Source organism: Elephantulus edwardii, unplaced genomic scaffold (genome assembly GCF_000299155.1).
Source record: "Elephantulus edwardii isolate Elephantulus edwardi_28Jun2011 unplaced genomic scaffold, EleEdw1.0 scaffold00094, whole genome shotgun sequence".
NCBI lineage: Eukaryota > Metazoa > Chordata > Mammalia > Macroscelidea > Macroscelididae > Elephantulus > Elephantulus edwardii.
The window spans coordinates 8,972,159-8,989,364 of record NW_006399844.1 but is presented as its reverse complement, the minus strand read 5'-3'; the positions used below and the strand labels follow the sequence as shown (position 1 = coordinate 8,989,364).

Here is a 17,206-nt window from a genome sequence, read left to right as displayed (position 1 = left end):
AGTAACTTACACGGGAAGAGATTACCCATTTTTCTTCCACAGATTAACTGTTCAATTCAAACCTTGTGCCTTGGGTTACCAGTGCAACTTCTTATCACTAAGCCATCAGAATTCCCTACTTGGGTGGTGATGGAATGTATTGATCACATCACCTGTTGGCATTAGGTGCTATCGAGTCCTCACAGTGACCCTATGAACCACTCACCTGAACCCTATCCTGTTCTAAACCATCCTCGTTATCTCTGACACACTTGAATCCATTGCTGCTGTCACTGTGTCTATGTTGTTGATGGTCTTCCTCTCTTTCAATGATTTTTCCAAGCATGAGGTGTTATTTCAAAGACTAGCTTCTCCTAGTAACATGTCCAAAGTGTGAGAGATGAAGCTTTGCCATCTTTGCCTCCAAAGAACATTCTAGCTGCACTTTTTCCAAGATGTATATTTGTTATTTTGACAGTCCATGGAATATTCAGTTCTCTAACATCACGGATCAGAGGCATCAGTACTTTTTCTGTCATCCTTATTCATTGTCCAGTTCCCAAATACAAGTGATTGAAAAGACTATGACCTAAATCAGTTACACTTTAGTCCTCAGAATGACATTCTTGCACTTCAGTATTTTGGAGAGCTCTCTGACAGCAGACTTGTCCAATGCAGTGCATCTTCTGATCTCCTGACTGCTTGTATCAAGGGTGTTGATTGTTAATCCAAGCAAGATTAAATCACTCCCAACATCAATCCATTTTCTATCTACAATGATGTTGCCTTCTGCCCCAGTGGGAAGCCTACCCTTGGCCAATAACCCATGCTCCTCAAACAGATTGAGAGGCAGTTTGCTAACAATTTTCATAGTATAATACATAGGACTTTGAATTTACTACACTGTATAACTTATTATGGTTCCGCTGAGGAACTGGTATTTTGTGTTGTACTTGGAGAAACAAATAAGTCAAAGCTAACCAGGGGGAAGTTGGATGGGGATGGCAGGGAAGGAAGAATTTACATGTCAGGAAACAAATGTCACATTCAAGGAACCAAAAGAAGATCATTGAAGCTGGAATTAAAAAAGGAAGTGATAACAGTGTGAACATTGTGGTACTGGTGAGGTAAGGAGAAAACCAGGGGGGTCAGAGCTTTGACTGTTCAAAAAGAAGCACCTGAAAAATTTTCAGTTGGAGTGACCAGGTTGACATTTTCAAAAGATATGTCTGTCTTCACTATGGACAGTATGTTTCTGATTTTTTTTTTCGTTAACCATGGCCAGTTGGACTTTATTTTCCTGTGATTTAGTTAACTCATTTGGAGAATGGAGCCAAGAGAAAAGTTGCCAGAGAGATAATACAGTATGGTGGAAAATTATACCCTTGGATAAATTCTTTTCCTTCTTTAAATCTCAATTTACTCATCCAAAGAATGAAGATAATAGTATACCATTATGGATTAAATTATCTCAAAAAAATAAAGTATTCTAAATTTAAAAACCCTAATACTGGTGGATATAACCCAACTTATTATAATAATGAGACCGTATCACTGTAAGGTATGTTTTAAGCCAATCACATTTGAAATAAAAAAAAAAAAAAGACTAGGCTCAGATAAGGAAGCACAATTGGAGGAGAAGCTCTCTGAGGAGCTGAGACACAAAAGCGGAAAAGACACAAAGGCCCTTGCCCGGAGCTGGCAGAGAGAGAAGCCTCCGGCTACAGCCAGTCTCCTGAACTCAGACTTCCAGCCTCCTATACTGTGAGGAAATAAGTTTGTATTCCTTAAAACGACTCATTTGTGATATTTTTGTTTTAACAGCAGTTAAGACATAATGATCTTGTAAGTTATTTTGAGGATTAAATGAACTAATGCCTACAAAGCACTTAGACTAAGGCCTTGTATCTTGTAAGCCTTTAATAAATGTTTGTTACCAATTTCTATTGGATTCTTTACCTTTATCTTGTTGTGGTGCTCAAGTATTTAATAAATTCTGGATATAAGTCCCTTATCTGATATGTTATTACCGAATACTTTTTCCCAGTCAGTGGCCTCCCTTTTTACCCTGTTGGAGAAGTTTTTGGATGTGCATAGGGATTTGAGTCTTAGAAGATCCCATTCATCTACGTTATCTTCTCCTGGTTGTAGTTTACCAATTTCATTTTACTTGGATCCATACTCAACACCCAAAGTAGCAACAGTCAAGAAATCAAAAGAAATTTTACTGGGAAAATCTGCCATTACGCACCTCTCCAAAGTGTTAAAGAACAGTCATGTCAATTTAAAGACTCAGGTATGCCTGGTATAAGCCATGGTCTTTTCAGCTGCTTCCTGTACATCTGAAAGTTAGACAGTGAGTAAGGTTGACAGAGGACAAGTCAAAGCCTCTGAGATACGGTGTTGGAGAAGAGGACGTGATATACCATGGCCTGCCAAAAAACCAGAATGATCTGTCTTAGAGGAAGTGCAACCAAGGTGCCCCTTAAAGGCAAGGACAGAGAAACTTGGTCCCATGTACTTCGGGCATATTATGAGGGGCTAGTCCTTGGAAAAAGCCATCATGCTGGAAAAGATGGAGAGTTAGAAAGAGACTCTCAAGATGCATTGCCGTAGTGACTGTAATGTCTGAAATGGGTTCAAGCATAGCAAAGATGGTGAGGCTGGTGTGGGATGGGGCTAGGTTCATATCTGATGCTCATGGGGTCACTATGAGTTATAGCTGACTCATCAGCACCTAACAGCAATCAGTGCAGCCACTATGACTAACTGCAGGGAGCTCTGGTGACCTAGTGAACTTACACTGTTGTTCCATGGGAGAAAGATGGGCAGTCTCCTCACTTGCTACTTAACAACATCTGAAAGCCTAGTGGAGAGGGAGCTATGAGTCTGTTCCAGCTGCATGGAAGTGAGTTGAGTAATTTAGTTTCACCAAGGATTCAGCTGCTCCTCCGAGAGCCATATATCTCCATGGGCTTAGGGTAGCTCCCTGTCCCTGGGTTATGGAAGCTGAGGAGTGATTCCTTGCCTTAACCCAGGCAGTGCATTTGCTGAAGCTGCCTTTTCACAAACACCAGGGAGAGGGTTCTGTCACTTGCAAGAAGTGCCCCAGAATGTCGCTAGTTGCTTGGAAACATCTGTGGCTCTTTGTTTCCCACATACTCGGTAACTGTGTCATGTGTGTAATTATGCTGCTGAGCAAAGCTTCAGGTTGATCAAGGTTAATTGTTGACGGTATTTCAAATGTTAATAATGTCTCAAAAAATTGCTTTTCCAAAATAGATTGTTCCAGCTTCACAAAAGATTTAAATGCCATTGATTTCTCCATTCAGCAAGATGTAATTCTACACCTGGAAATCGAGATCTTCCCACTTTAACGTTGTCTAAGAAAAATACATTTTCTCTTACCCCCTGAAATTTGCCACAGTCACATGCTTACTTCCTGACTTTTGTTACCTTTAACCTGTTGTCCAAAACATGAATTTCTGCCCTTCATCCATCTTGTGGACCCAAGGCTGAAGAATGCCACCCTTCTGTAAGAGTCCTGGGCAATTCTACAAGGAGGTTTTCCGGGGGGGGGGAGGGGAGTGGGAGGGCTATTCTAAAAGTTCACAGTGAATTTCAACTCTGCCCAGAGAGCCTTTGTTTTGTAGTTTAAGAACATAAGAGGGCAGAATTTGAAAGGGAGTTTGCTGCCAAGTGATACAAAGGGGAAAAATTTAAAGTCTCTCATGTGGTCAGAGAGAGTGCCCTGAAGTCACGTTCACTTACTGAACTTCCTGTGGCAGGCTGGTTCACAGATGGCGAATAATTCTCTTTTCTTTTTTAAAGTAAGAGTGAGCTTTGTCTTTTTTTCTCTTGTCCAACCTTATAGCTAGCTCCACCTGCATAGTTGTCTGCCAGGGCTCTAAGGGAATGTCCAACAGCATCAACTAAATAAATTGTTCTGGCAGTAGGGCATGGTGTTGGGTGAGAAAGGAATTGGCCAAAAATAAGACTTTACCCAGCTGTTTGTTGCCTGAAGATAAGCATTGGTTCTGCTGTCTTCCTTAAAATTATACATATGCAGTTGCTATTTTTGTTATGTGCTGTTGAGTAAGAACCAACTCAATAGATGACCTTACAATGGTCAAGAGAGATCATCTACTTTCTTCTGCAAAGTGGCTAGTGGATTTGAACTGTAGGCCTTGTGGTTGGCAGTGCAATACCTTACCACTAGACCACCAGATTTCCAAATATTACTGCTGCTATATTCTCAAGTACTGTGAGCTTAAATTGAGCTGAATAATGTAGAATACATCTGCTGCAGCTGTATGGGCTTTTTTGTCTGTGTTAATGTATCCTTTTTGTCACCTTTAACTTGAATGTTTTTATTGTTTTTTGTTGAGCTGCCCAACTTTAAGAAACCATAGTGAGAAATATTAAAAAATCGTACTATGCATTCTGGAAGCAGGAGCGGCATCCACTTCCAAAATGGCTTGCCTCCGGAAACTCTATGTATGAACAGTGCTCAGGCTGTTCGTTCATAGGGTCGCTATGAGCTGTCTACGACTCGACGGCATTAAACAACAACAACAACAACTATACATTACCTGGAACTTCCTGACAACTGAGCTTTTTATTTCTGGAAATTTTTTACCCTCACCATAAAAAAAAACCCAAAAAAACCCAAATAAGTGGGAAAACCAAGTTTATTAATGTTGACTACTGCATGTGGTTTGGATCCATGAACTGCTCTGCAGAAGAAAGATGGGCAGTCTCCTCCCATGCAACTTACTACCTCTGAAAACCCATTGGAGGGTCAGCTATGAGTCAGTTCTGACTTGATGTCACATAACAACAACTACTTAAAATAGGAAACTTATTCTTGACAGCTGCTTCTATGAGTAATGATTGTAGACTCACGTGTTGAAAGGAAACTCTTGACAACTTCAGTGTTTTTTCCCACTTTGGTTTGTTTTTGTATTGATGTGTAAACCATGCTGAATCCTGAGAATGATTGTCCTGTATAGGTTGTAAGAGAAAATTTCATTGCAGATTGCTTGGATTTGTACTCAGAAGAGTTTTGTGCAGAATAACTTAAGGAAATTTCATTCCAGGATTCACATTCCATAATCTGTCCTCTGACGTGTTTCTACAATAGATCTGGCTTAGTATCAGGTGTTAGAATACAAACTATTACCATATGAATTCTTGTTTTTAGGAAAAGTTTTTTGTCTCAAATGTCATATCACAGTTGAAGGAACTGATGGAGGAAATGGCGGGGGGGAGGAACCAACAAACCAACCACACAGTGAGTTCTCTGGGTAAAGAGCTGTTACTTTGTCATTTGGTCTGCATCTTTTTCTTTGGGGAGCTGTGTGTTGTCAATTCCATGAGATTTAAATGAGGTTCATGATCATTTGACCTTGCTTTACTACCACTGGTCATATGATCCAAGCTGATCATTCAAAACACTCTTATTTCCAGAGGGGCACATAACCTGAGCAGAGCCAGTCCAAGTTTTGCTGAGATACTGATACAGATACTGGGAATACAAATTGAATTCTTTTTTCTGGGCTTTCTGAATGAGAGGATGGTATGTGCTTGGTGTGCTTAGTGATCCTTGAACCACCACAAATGATGCAGTCTGCTTAAGACTGAAAAAAAAATAGTTGATAGAGAGAATGGAAAGTGTTGTTAGATGCCATCAATTTGACTACAACTCATAGCAACCCTCTGAATGACAGATCGAAGGCTTGCTCTGCCCTTTGCCATCTTGAAAATCTCCTCCAGGCCCATTGCTGCAGTCATTTCCTTGCAAGTGTTCTTCTCCTTTGCTGACCCTCTGCTTTTCCAAGCATAATGTCTTTTTCCAAGGACTATTCTCTCCTGCCAACCTACCCAAAGTATCTAAGACCAAGTTTCACCAGCCTTGTCTTCAAGGATCACCCTGCATCCACTTCCCTTAAGACAGAGTTATTTGTACTTTTGGCAATCCATGGCATATTCAGGACTCTTCACCAACACCACAGTTTAAAGATATTGATTCTTTTTTGGTCTTCCTTATGTGTCCACATGCAAATGAAGCAACTATAAATACCATGTGTGAGTTGGGTGAGGGACACCATGGTCTTCAAAGTGATATCCTTGCTCTATAGCACCAGGTAGAGGTCCTTGATCACAGATTTGCCTAGTGCTGCTTGTCTTTTGGGTTTTTTTTTTCTTTTTCCCACCAACTACAAAGAGTGGTTTTTATTTTCCAAGTAAACTTGTGCAACTATCAGATTAAGAAATCCAAGTATTTCTCGCCTCTGGTTCTGTCTTTACCCAAATAGTAGAAATAGAAACAAGATTAAATGACTTCTTAAAGACAACTTATTTACACTCTTTACCCCTTCTGATAACCAGCCAAGCACTTTAGAGGCACTTTTAGGTGTCAGTTTGAATCAAGTAGCAGGCACTGATGTGTTTATCTGAATCCTTCATTTTTTGCTATGTTGTTGCTACTAAATCTCCATCACTCTCTACTGGGTGGATTCCAGTTAAAGAATCAGAAAGTATTTTGGGATCTTCCATCATACTGTTCACCATCCACATATCATATCTCCCAAACTGTGACCCCCACACTCACTATCATTCTTTCTTTCCCTGGGACAATTAAGAAACTGTTTTATGATGGACAAGGGGTTCAGGAAGTGTTGTGTCACAGGGTCCCTGGAAATAAAACTTGAATCTATGACCAGGTTGGTTTCCATGTTGAATTTAACCACAGTGACTTGCCTGGCAGATATGTGAAGGGCAAACATGGATAAGCAGGCTAAATAAAACAGGATAAATCACAGAGGAAGTTCCCATCACTAGGCATAAATCACACATGGCGAGTTCTCCGTCCACCTTGTCCAGAATAGTAAGATCTAGATTTCCTCCAAACCACACGAAGTGTGGCTGGGACAGGCCTCCACACCCTGCCTTCACACTGGGGAAGTTGTCCATTCGGTATACGAGCATCTTCAGTTTCCAGTTCTGCAGCACTTTTTCCTGATAAAGCTGGACAAATTGGACTCTTGTATTTCTCAGTCACATTTCCACAAGAGGTGTACTGGGTTTTAAATAAGCTACTGTGGATTTCCAGAATGTTCTTGGGGCCAGCCTTGTGGTGGTGCAGCTTGTCGGTGTTCTAGGTGATGACCACCACCTGCTGGCCCTGCCTGTGCACCTGGACCTCAGATTCAGTGATGGTGTGGTGCCTGGGGTTCGGGTCCTTGCTCTGCATGACCTCCCACAGGTAATGCTAGAACTCCCACACCCAGGAGGGGTCATAGGCAAATGCCTGTGAAATAGCCAGGATCTGGGCTTGCCATTTTCTCCAGTACCCACTGGCTCCCCAGAAAGTTGGAACTGCACTTTCCACCCTAACAACAGCTCCTGTAAGGATGACTATGTGTTTTTGCAAAAACCTTCCAAAAATCTACCATGCGTAAACTCAGATGAGCCATTGCTGGGCAAATTCTGATTTGTGTGAAGGCTGGAGACTTGAGTCCACAATATAGCTGGGAAATGAACCATCTGAAGATAAGCTGGAGAGGTCACATCAGGTTCTCTTGAGGTGGACTGTAGTGACCGGAGGTAGCACCTGTTTTGATGTGTTCAGGATTGTAGCGCAGTTTCTTACCTCTTGGCCACCAGAACTCCCATCTCTTTTGATTTCTTTATTACTGCCTCCATGAGCATTGATTGTGGATCCAAGTAAAATAAAGTCATGGACAACTTCAGTCTTTTCTCCATTTATCAGGATGTTGCCTATGGGTCCACTTGTGAAGATTTTTTTTTTCTTTCTATAATTATATTTTATTAATTTTCATAAACATTTACAGAGATTTTGGGCTTCCACTCATTCATTGTTGCACTATTCTCTCTACCCTCCTCCCAGTTTGTTCTTGTCCAAATGCCACAGTGCTTGTCAAAGCCAGTTCTGATTAATCTTCTTTGTCAGTGTATCCTTTGCCATTCCCTATCACTCCTCCCTGAGAGAGACTTCACCCTGAGTCATAAGGAAAAGGGGACGGCGTATTCTCTTAGCTACTTCCTGCTGAAAAGGGACGCTGTGGGTTTCAGGGTGAAGATCTTCTCTCACTCCTCTAAAGGGCCCCTTTGGCAGTAGGAAACACATAGACTATTATGGAGATTAATTTTGGAATTCAGATGCACTCTTATTGATTGTGCTTGGCTGTACATGTACATATCCTTCAGGATGTATCATGGGGGTGTTGCAACCTAGAAGACACAAATTTGACTAACAAGTTATAAGTACATGAGTCCAAAAATTATGGAAAAGTAAAAGAAAAGATTCTTTCATTGTTTTACAAACCCTCCCCCAGGTCCCCTCCACCATGCAGCCCTCGCTCTAGTCTCCTGTGATGACAGAAATACCCAGTTACATCTCTCTTTTAGACGGTTCTCTCCCTCCTCTGTTTCAGTGCAGTATACATTATTGAACCCATCTTACTCAGTCTCTCCCCAGCCCCAAGATTTGTTGGTTTCTTGATGTTGAGATATAACCCATATTGAAGGCTTTAGTCCTTTATATAGTAAATGCTTCATTTTGTAACAACAAGGCTGTGTTATCTGCATAATACAGGTTGTTGATACTTTCTTCTTCATATAATAATCCAATTTGTCAAGTGATTCACTCAGCATACAGATACAACCCTGACACCCACCTTTCTCCATTTTAAACTGTGCAGTATCTCCTTATTATATTCTGCTTCTTAGTCTATATACACATTTTGCAAATGAGTGTTCTTGAATTCTAGTTCTTCTCAGTGTTATCTATAAGTTTTTATACTACTTATAGATACAACAAGTTGTTCCACACAGTCTAATGCCTTGACATAATCAATAAAACACAAGAATACATCTTTCTGGTTTTCTCTGCTTTCAACCAAGATCCATCTGACAGTAGCAATGATATTCCTTGTGTTATGGCCTCTTTGGAATCCAGCTTGAATTTCTGACAGTTCCCTGTCTAGCCATTTTTAAAATAATCTTCAGTAGGATTTTTTCCTGGCATGTGATATTAGTAAGGCCTAATAACATCATTGTATTGAGACTACTACCTTGTTTATTTTATTAAATTGGATTGATTGGAACTGAAAATGTCATATGTAATAGAGTATTGTTATCTGTTATGCATTGTGATGTCATTAATATTTGCCAATATTTCTGATTCTCCTTCTTCAGGTACTGGTAAGATTATACTTCCTTGCCATCTTTGGGATGGCTATGTGATTTTCTTTGGCAGATGAAGTAGAAGTTGAAGTGATTTGTTTAACTTCTGGATGGAACATTTAAATCTTAAGAGCTGAGTAATTATATTCTGTTCTTCCTGCTGTAGTGACTAGTCATGTTCCAGACGAGAGAGGACAGCATGGAGGACAACACTAAGCTAAAATGGATGTGTAGAACAAATGAGAAAATAAGCCCTCGTTCTTTTAAGCTTACGAAGATTCTGGCACTTATCACAGCCTACCTAACAAATACACGCCTAAAATATGTTTTTCTAAATATTTTTTGAGAATTGCAGATCCAGTATAATGTCTAAAAACACTGATGATGACAGAATGAAATGATAAAAATATTTGGTATGTAGTATTATGGTTCAGTAGTAGTACGGTTCAGTAGTAAGCTGTCCAACTCGAGCCCATTGCTGTCACGCTGAAATCAGCTCATTGCTGGTTCTCCACCAGGTTTGCAGAGCTTATAAATTGCCTGGCAGGAGATGGCTCATCCTTCTGCCTTAGAACCCTTGGTGGATTTGAACCGCGTGAGAGGCGCCACTTTTAGGTTAGCAGGATTCCCTAAGGACTACACCACTAGACCTCCCTATTCAGCTGTCGTTTAGAGTAAGCAAAAGTGTTTCCTGGTTTACTATAAAGGAGCTAAACCTGCTTTTAGAGCTCTGTGACCTCTGACCAAATTATTGTTGTCTCATTTCATATCATATGGCAGGACAAAGTCTGTAATGACAGATGTTTAAAACTCAGACACTGTGTAAACAACTCCTGCCTTGCCTATGACAATTCCCTGTAAGTGGGCAGGGCCATCATAGCATTTCCCTAAACGGGGCTTGCTAGCTAAAAATAGAGAAGCCAGGCAAATAAGAAGAAATGGTTTAAGCACTAGTTGAATAAATACCTAATTTGCAGTCATGTAGTGCCAGTATTGACAACTTCAAGTTAAGAGAGTCCTTGACAGACAATCATTAAGGAAAATACCTGTAGCCTATAATGTGAGTGTAGTACTAACTCTACAGGAAAGAACATCACCTCTGAACCATGTTACAGTATTTAAGGCAGTGCCATTTGTTAATGTTACATAAAGCATATATCACTCTTCTTACTAGCCCTGAACTTTAAGATCAGATTATAAAATATTTTTCAAAAATAAATAGACATTTTTACACTGAATTTGAGGGCAGAACCACCTCTCTTTTTGGTGGCATAGTAGATTGAGGTCCTGGGTTACTAACCCACCAGCCATTCTGTGCGAGAAAGATGGACAATCTGCTCCCATTAAAATTCACAGCCTATACTCTGTCTTAGAAGTTTGAATCAACTCCGTGGCAGTGAGTTTGGTTTATATATGGGTGGATGGATGGATGGTTAGATAGATAGAGCAAGATTTGCAAGAGCAAATGTGAGAGCACATGCACAAGAGAGAGAAATGGAGTGAAGGGAGAGGGAATGAGGGAGGGCATGAGCATGTGCTTTGGTGGCCTCGTGGTAAGGAGTTGCACTGCCAACCCAAAGGCACATGGTTCAAATTCACCATCTGCTCCACAGAAGAAAGATGGGTAGTCTCCTCCCATGCAATTTACTGCATCTGAAAATCCACCGGGAGGGGTCAGCTATGAATTTGTTCCAACTCAACAGCATATAACAGCAACATTCTCTCTCTCTCTCTCTCTCTCTCTCTATTGTAATTCTCTATATCTGTGTTGGATTTTACAGCTTGGATGAGACACCATAGCCTCATAAATGGAGCCTCATAAATAGAGATCTGTCATTTAACCTTTGTTGTTAGGTGACTTCAAGTTGAGTTGACTCTGATTCATAGCAACCCTGTGAACAATAGGTCAAAACCTTGCTCTGTCCTGTGCCGTCCTCACAATCTCTACCATGGTCAAGCCCACTGACGCAGCCTCTGTGTCAGTTCATCCCTTGACAGTCTTCTCTTTCATGAACCCTCTACTTTTCCAAGCCTGGTGTCTTTTTCAACATGCCCAAATTTAATCTTTGAGTACTTTTATATCTCTATCTGTAAAATAAAAATATTGTCTTTGTTTCTTTCTTCCCTTTGAAAATGGCTTGGGGCAAATGTAGTATGTAATCTTTTTGTCAGGATTCTTGATTAAGAGTAATAGAAGTTGAAGTTGGTTCAAGGAGGAAAAGAAAGCATATTTGTTTTGTTCATGTAACTGGAGAATATAAAGGCTGAGCTTAAGCTATAATTGGTTTTATAGTCCCAAACAATGTCCTCAGGATACCCTCTCATTAACACACATCTCTGCTTTCTATGTTGGTCTCATTTTTTATGGAAACGTTCCCTTTGAAATGGTTAAAACATCCACTTATATATAACACCATCTCTTTCTTAATCAGAAGAAAGAAAAGTAAGAAAAAGTGCCTTACTCTTAGTATTGAAGTTTTTCTTGATGAAGTAATACTTCTTCCCCCCCACTTCATTTTTATTGTATATTGGTTTGCATACAAAATTCATATACATTGTATATTATCCATGTACATTGTGTTTCATATTTCTGTATTCATATTGTATTTCAAAGGATCACTCATGTACATTGTGTTTTATAAAACTAATCCCCATTGATCTATGCCTGTAATTACCTTGCCTTTTCAGGTCCCCATTGGATTTTTCCTAATTCCTTCACACACACTCTTCTACTCACTAAGATAACTCATTCTGTTATCTTAGGAATTTCCTCCTCTCCCACCTTCTGCCCTCCTGCCCTCCTTCCCTTCCCCTTTTGGACTTTTATTTACATCTTATTGGTTGTCCTTCTATTTTTACAATAATGGTCTTATGCAGTATTTGTCCTTATGAGACTGAGTTAGTTCATTCAGCATAATGCTCTCTAGACTCTCCCATGTTATATAGTATTTTGCAAAATGTTCCTTGTTGTCATTATTGTTAGGTGTCGTTGAGTCGAGTACAATCCATAATGAATCTATGAACAACAGATCTGAACCTTGACCTTTCCGGTTCCATCCTCACACTTCCTGACACATTAGAACCCATTGTAGCAGTCACTGGATCAGTCTACCTGGTCAGAGGTATTCCTTTCCTTCGCTGACCATCTACCTTTCTAAGCATCATGTCCCTCTCCAAGGAATAGCTCTTCCTAGCAACATGCCTGAAGTATAAGGTGAAGTTTCGTCATCTTTGCCTCGAAAGATCACTCTGGCTACACCGTCTTCAAGACATATTTGTTTGTTGTTTTGGCAGTCCATGGGATGTTCAGTGCTCTTCTCCAATACTACAGCTCAAAGACATCAATTTTTCTGCCATCCTTATTCATTGTCCAGCCCTCAGATGCATAACAAGTGATCAGAAAGAGACCATGGCCTGAATCAGACACTTCTTAGTCCTCAAACTAACATCATCATTTCTCAATGATTTGGAAAGATTCCAAACTGCAGACTTTCTCAGTGCAATATGTTTCCAGGTTTCCTGACTGCTGGTGGTAGCAAGGGTGTTAATTGTAGATCCAGGTAAGATGAAGTTGTTGACAGTTTCAGCCTTTTCTCTAGCTATCATAATGTTGCCTATCAGTTCAGTGGTAAGAATCTTTGTTTCTTGACATTGAGATGTAACCTATAATGAAGGCTGTTTTCTTTTATCTTCTGCAACAAGTGCTTCAGGTCCTCCTCAGTTTTAGAAAGAAGGTTGTGTAATCTGCATAACGCAGGTTATTTATGAGTCTCCCTCCAATCCTGATGCCATATTCCTCTTCATAGAGTCCAGGTTCTTAAAGAATTTGCTCAGCATACAGACTGACTAGGTAAGGAGAGAGCATACAACCCTGATGCACTCCCTTCTGAATTTTAAACCATATTGTGTTCTCTTCTCTGTTTGCACAATAGCGTCCTGGTCTACATGTATGTTTCACACAATTAAGTGCTCAGGGATTTGCATTCTTCTCAATGTTAGCCATAACTGGTTATGATCCACACAGTCAAGACAACGCCTTTGCATAGTCGATAAAGCATACATAAACAATCTTCTGGTATTCTTTCAGCTAGGATCCATGTGACATTAGTTATATACTTGTTGCCAGGCCTCTTCTAAATCCTGCTTTAACTTCTGGCAGTTTCCTATCTAAGTACTGTTCTAGCCGTTTTTTAAAGATCTTCAGCAGTATTTTCCTTACATGTAATATTATTGATATTGTTCAGTAGTTTCCAACAGATTACCTTTCCTGGGAATGGGAACAGATGTCGATAAATCTTTTCCAATCCATTGGCCAGACAACTATCTTCCAGATTTCCTAACATAGACTGGTGAGCGCATTCAGGGCTGCATCTGTTAACTGACACAAGTCAGTTGGTATCACATCAGTTCCTGGGGCCTTATTCTTTGCCGGGGCCTTATTCTTTGCCAGGGCCTTATTCTTTGCCGGTGCCTTCAGTGCAGCTTCCATTTCCTCCTCCATTACCATTAGTTCCTACTTACTTGATATTTACTGAAATTTTTTTAGTGTCAGTCATTTCTTTTTGGTACAGTGATTCTGTATATTCCTTCCATCTTCTTTTGATGCTTCCCCATGGAAACCCTGTGAACGATAAAGAACGTTGTTCCTTAGTGCTGCAAAAGATTCCATTTTGTGAATGTACCATAATTTCTCGATCTAGTTGTTTATGGGCATTTGGGCTTTTCCATTTTCCTGCTACTGTGAATAATGCTACTATGAGAATAGGTATACAAACCTTCACGTGTGTTCCCTTTTCCTTGGGGTATGTTCCCAGCATTGCATTAGCTGGGTCATATGAGATTTCTGTGTTAATCTTTTTTAAGAAACACTAAAATTGCCTGCCGAAGTGGTTGTACTATTTTACAGTCCCACCAGCAGTGTATGAGAGTTCCAATATCTTCAAAGCCTCTCAACATTTATTGCTTGCTGTTCTGCTAAACATTGCTACTGCCTCTGGGGTGAGATGGTATCTCATTGTGGTTTTGATTTGTATCACTCTTATTGCCAGTGACTTTAAGCATTTCTTGAATGTATCAGATTCCTACTCATAGCCACTCCTGTAAGACAGAGTGGAGCTGCCTGAAATCTCGGTAGAAGCCTGAAATCTTTCTTTACAGAAGCCAATTTCTACAGCTTTCTCTCACTGAGTGAATGGAAGGTTCAAGTCAGTCTTCTAGTTAGTAACCACTGTGCCACCCGGGTTCCTTAAGAATAGCCCAGAAGTCAAAGTCATTGCTATCCAGTCAGATCTGACGCATAGTTGATCCTCCAGCTGGTTTTCAGAAGCTGCAAATTGCATGGGAGGAGTTTGTCCATCTTTCTCCTGTAAAGCAGCAGGTATATTCAAATCAGGGGCCTTTGGGTTGACAGCACAGCTCCATACCATTAAGCTAGCAAAGCTTCCATAGCAAGGCATTATTTTAGTTCTCATTTTTGCCCTGATTGGCTGGCTGGTTGGTTTGTTGGCTTTCAAGTCATTATTGTTATATAGTTGGCCAGATTTTTTCTTTTTCTTTTTTTGCCTTGCACAAGTTTTCATGATTTTGAAGCTCTTACTCATTTTTTCCTTTTCCTTATCTAGAAACATATTTTTTCATAATGTCTTTTTTCCAATGACACTTACTCATTCACTAATCAGCAGAGCACCTCTTAGATGCTTTACTCTGAATAAATCAGGATCCTATGAGAATGCATGTGATTGTAATTTGAAGAAGAGTATGATAAATTCAAGAAGAAAGATGAAAACACATGAATTTAGAGAAGAGCTCACATCCAGTTGAGGGAGATCAGAAACTGTCAGAATTTGATTCATTTCCTTCCTGAAAGTTAGGATTCATGTTCTTGATGGAAAAGGGTTAAAGCAAAAATACGCTTTTTTTTATTGAGGCATTTGCCTGAGAACTAAGAATAACTTGAAATGGTTTGGAATTTTGAATGGGCTCGTTCAAATTCTCATAGCTGATATATGAGTAAGGAAAAATTAAGTCTCTGGAGTTCTAAAAATTGACAGCTCTCTCAAGTAGCAGCAATTGAAATTGCTGCACAGTCAGTCCCGGGACTCATGGGAAAAGAAAGGCAGCAAGGGACTGAATTCAGGCTAATCTAAACTTCCTGTGTAGTGACGTGTTTCTTTTTTCTCTAACTAGTGTTCCAGTGTGCTCTGGTGGTTTAGTGGGAAGCAGTTACACTGTTAACCCAAAGGCTTATGGGTCAAATCCACCAACTGCTCTGTAGGAGAAAGATGATCAGTTTACCCTGTGCAGTTCCCTGCCTCGGAAAGCCTGCTGGACGGCCAGCTATAGTTCTGACTTGACAGTGCATAACAAGTGTTCCAATAGTGTTCTTAAAATCTGAAGTCCAAAGTTTCTATTAATGGTCTCTGGTTTATATAGGCGCATTGTGATTGAGGGCAGCAAACATTTTTTCAGAAATCAAATGGGAACTTTTTAAAAATATTCAATAAAGTAATGATGAGGGATGGAAAGAAACCTTGAGAGATACCTGCTAAAGGCGAGTTAAGTTTTTAACTGCAGACAGCGTAAGAACTAGGTTGGGGCATGCTGTGTCAGTATGTTGTTGTTGTTGTTGTTATGTGCCGTCGAGGCGCCTGCGACTCATAGCGACCCTATGTACAACAGCCCTAAACTCCACTCTGTCCTGTGCCAGTCACACGATCTCTGACACTTCATCCCAATTATCCCAATCACTGAATCAATCCACCTCATAGAGGGCCTTCCTCTCCTGCGCCGTCCCTCCACCCTCCCAAGCATGATGTCCCTCTCTAAGGACTGGTCTCTCCTCACAACATGTCCAAAGTAAGTTAGACGGAGCCTCAGAATCCTTGCCTTCAAGGAGCCACCCGGTTTAACCCTCTCCAGGACAAATCTGTTTGTTTTCCTAGCAGTCCATGGTACTCTCAATACGCTTCTCCAGCACCACAGCTCAAAGGCATCAATTCTCCTTCTATCCTCCTTGGTCATTGTCCAACTCTCTGATGCATAACAAGTGATTGCAAAGACCATGGCCTGTATCAGACGCACCTTAGTCTCCAGAGAGACACCATTGCTCTTCAGTACTTTGGAGAGGTCCCTAACAGCCGACTTTCCCATGGCAATAGTTCTTTTAATTTCCTGGCTGCTGGTGCCAAGACTGTTGACTGTGGAGCCAAGTAAACTAAAGCTGTGTACAATCTCAATCTCTTCACCATCCATCCTGATGCTGCCAATTGGTCCACTGGTGAGAATCTTTGTCTTCTTGACATTGAGCCTCAATCCATATTGTAGGCTGCAGTCCTTGACACTCTGCAGCAGGCGCTTCAGGTCCTCCTCAGTTTCAGCAAGCAGGGTTGTGTCATCCGCATAACGCAGATTGTTGATAAATCGTCCACCAATCTTGACCCCACATTTCTCCTCATAGAGCCCAGCCTCCCGGATAATCTGTTCTGCATATAGGTTGAAAAGGTATGGAGATAGGATGCATCCCTGGCGTATGCCCTTCCCAATTTTGAACCATGCAGTGTTCCCTTGCTCTGTTCTGACGACTGCCTCCTGGTCCAAGTATAAGTTTCGCATTAGAACGATCAAGTGTTCTGGGATTCCCATTCTTCTCAGAGTCAGCCATAGTTTGTTATGATCTACACAGTCAAATGCCTTTGCATAGTCAATGAAACACAGATAGACATTCCTCTGGTATTCCCTGCTTTCAGCCAAGATCCATCTAACATCAGCTACAATATCCCTAGTACCACTACCCCTTCTAAACCCAGCCTGGACTTCTGGTAGTTTTCTGTTGATGTGCTGTTCCAGTGTCAGTATGCCTTAGACGTAATTATCCAGAATAGTCATGTGTTCCGATATTCCCCAACTCTTTGCCATTGCTTTTTTATTTGTGTGGTTTTCTTATTGCCTCCTTCATCACACTGATACAGTGGTTGGATCTTTTTTATCCCTAACACCTAGGCCACATAGGAAAAAGTTA

The 17,206-nt window shown here is 40.6% G+C and overlaps 1 protein-coding gene and 1 pseudogene across 2 annotated transcripts in view; one reads left to right on the top strand and one right to left on the bottom strand.

Annotated features, from left to right (window-relative positions):
• Window positions 1–17,206, top strand: part of SSH2 (slingshot protein phosphatase 2) — a 311,107-nt gene that overhangs the window by 98,793 nt on the left and 195,108 nt on the right. The window lies entirely within an intron of this gene.
• Window positions 6,619–7,553, bottom strand: LOC102865136 (annotated as a pseudogene).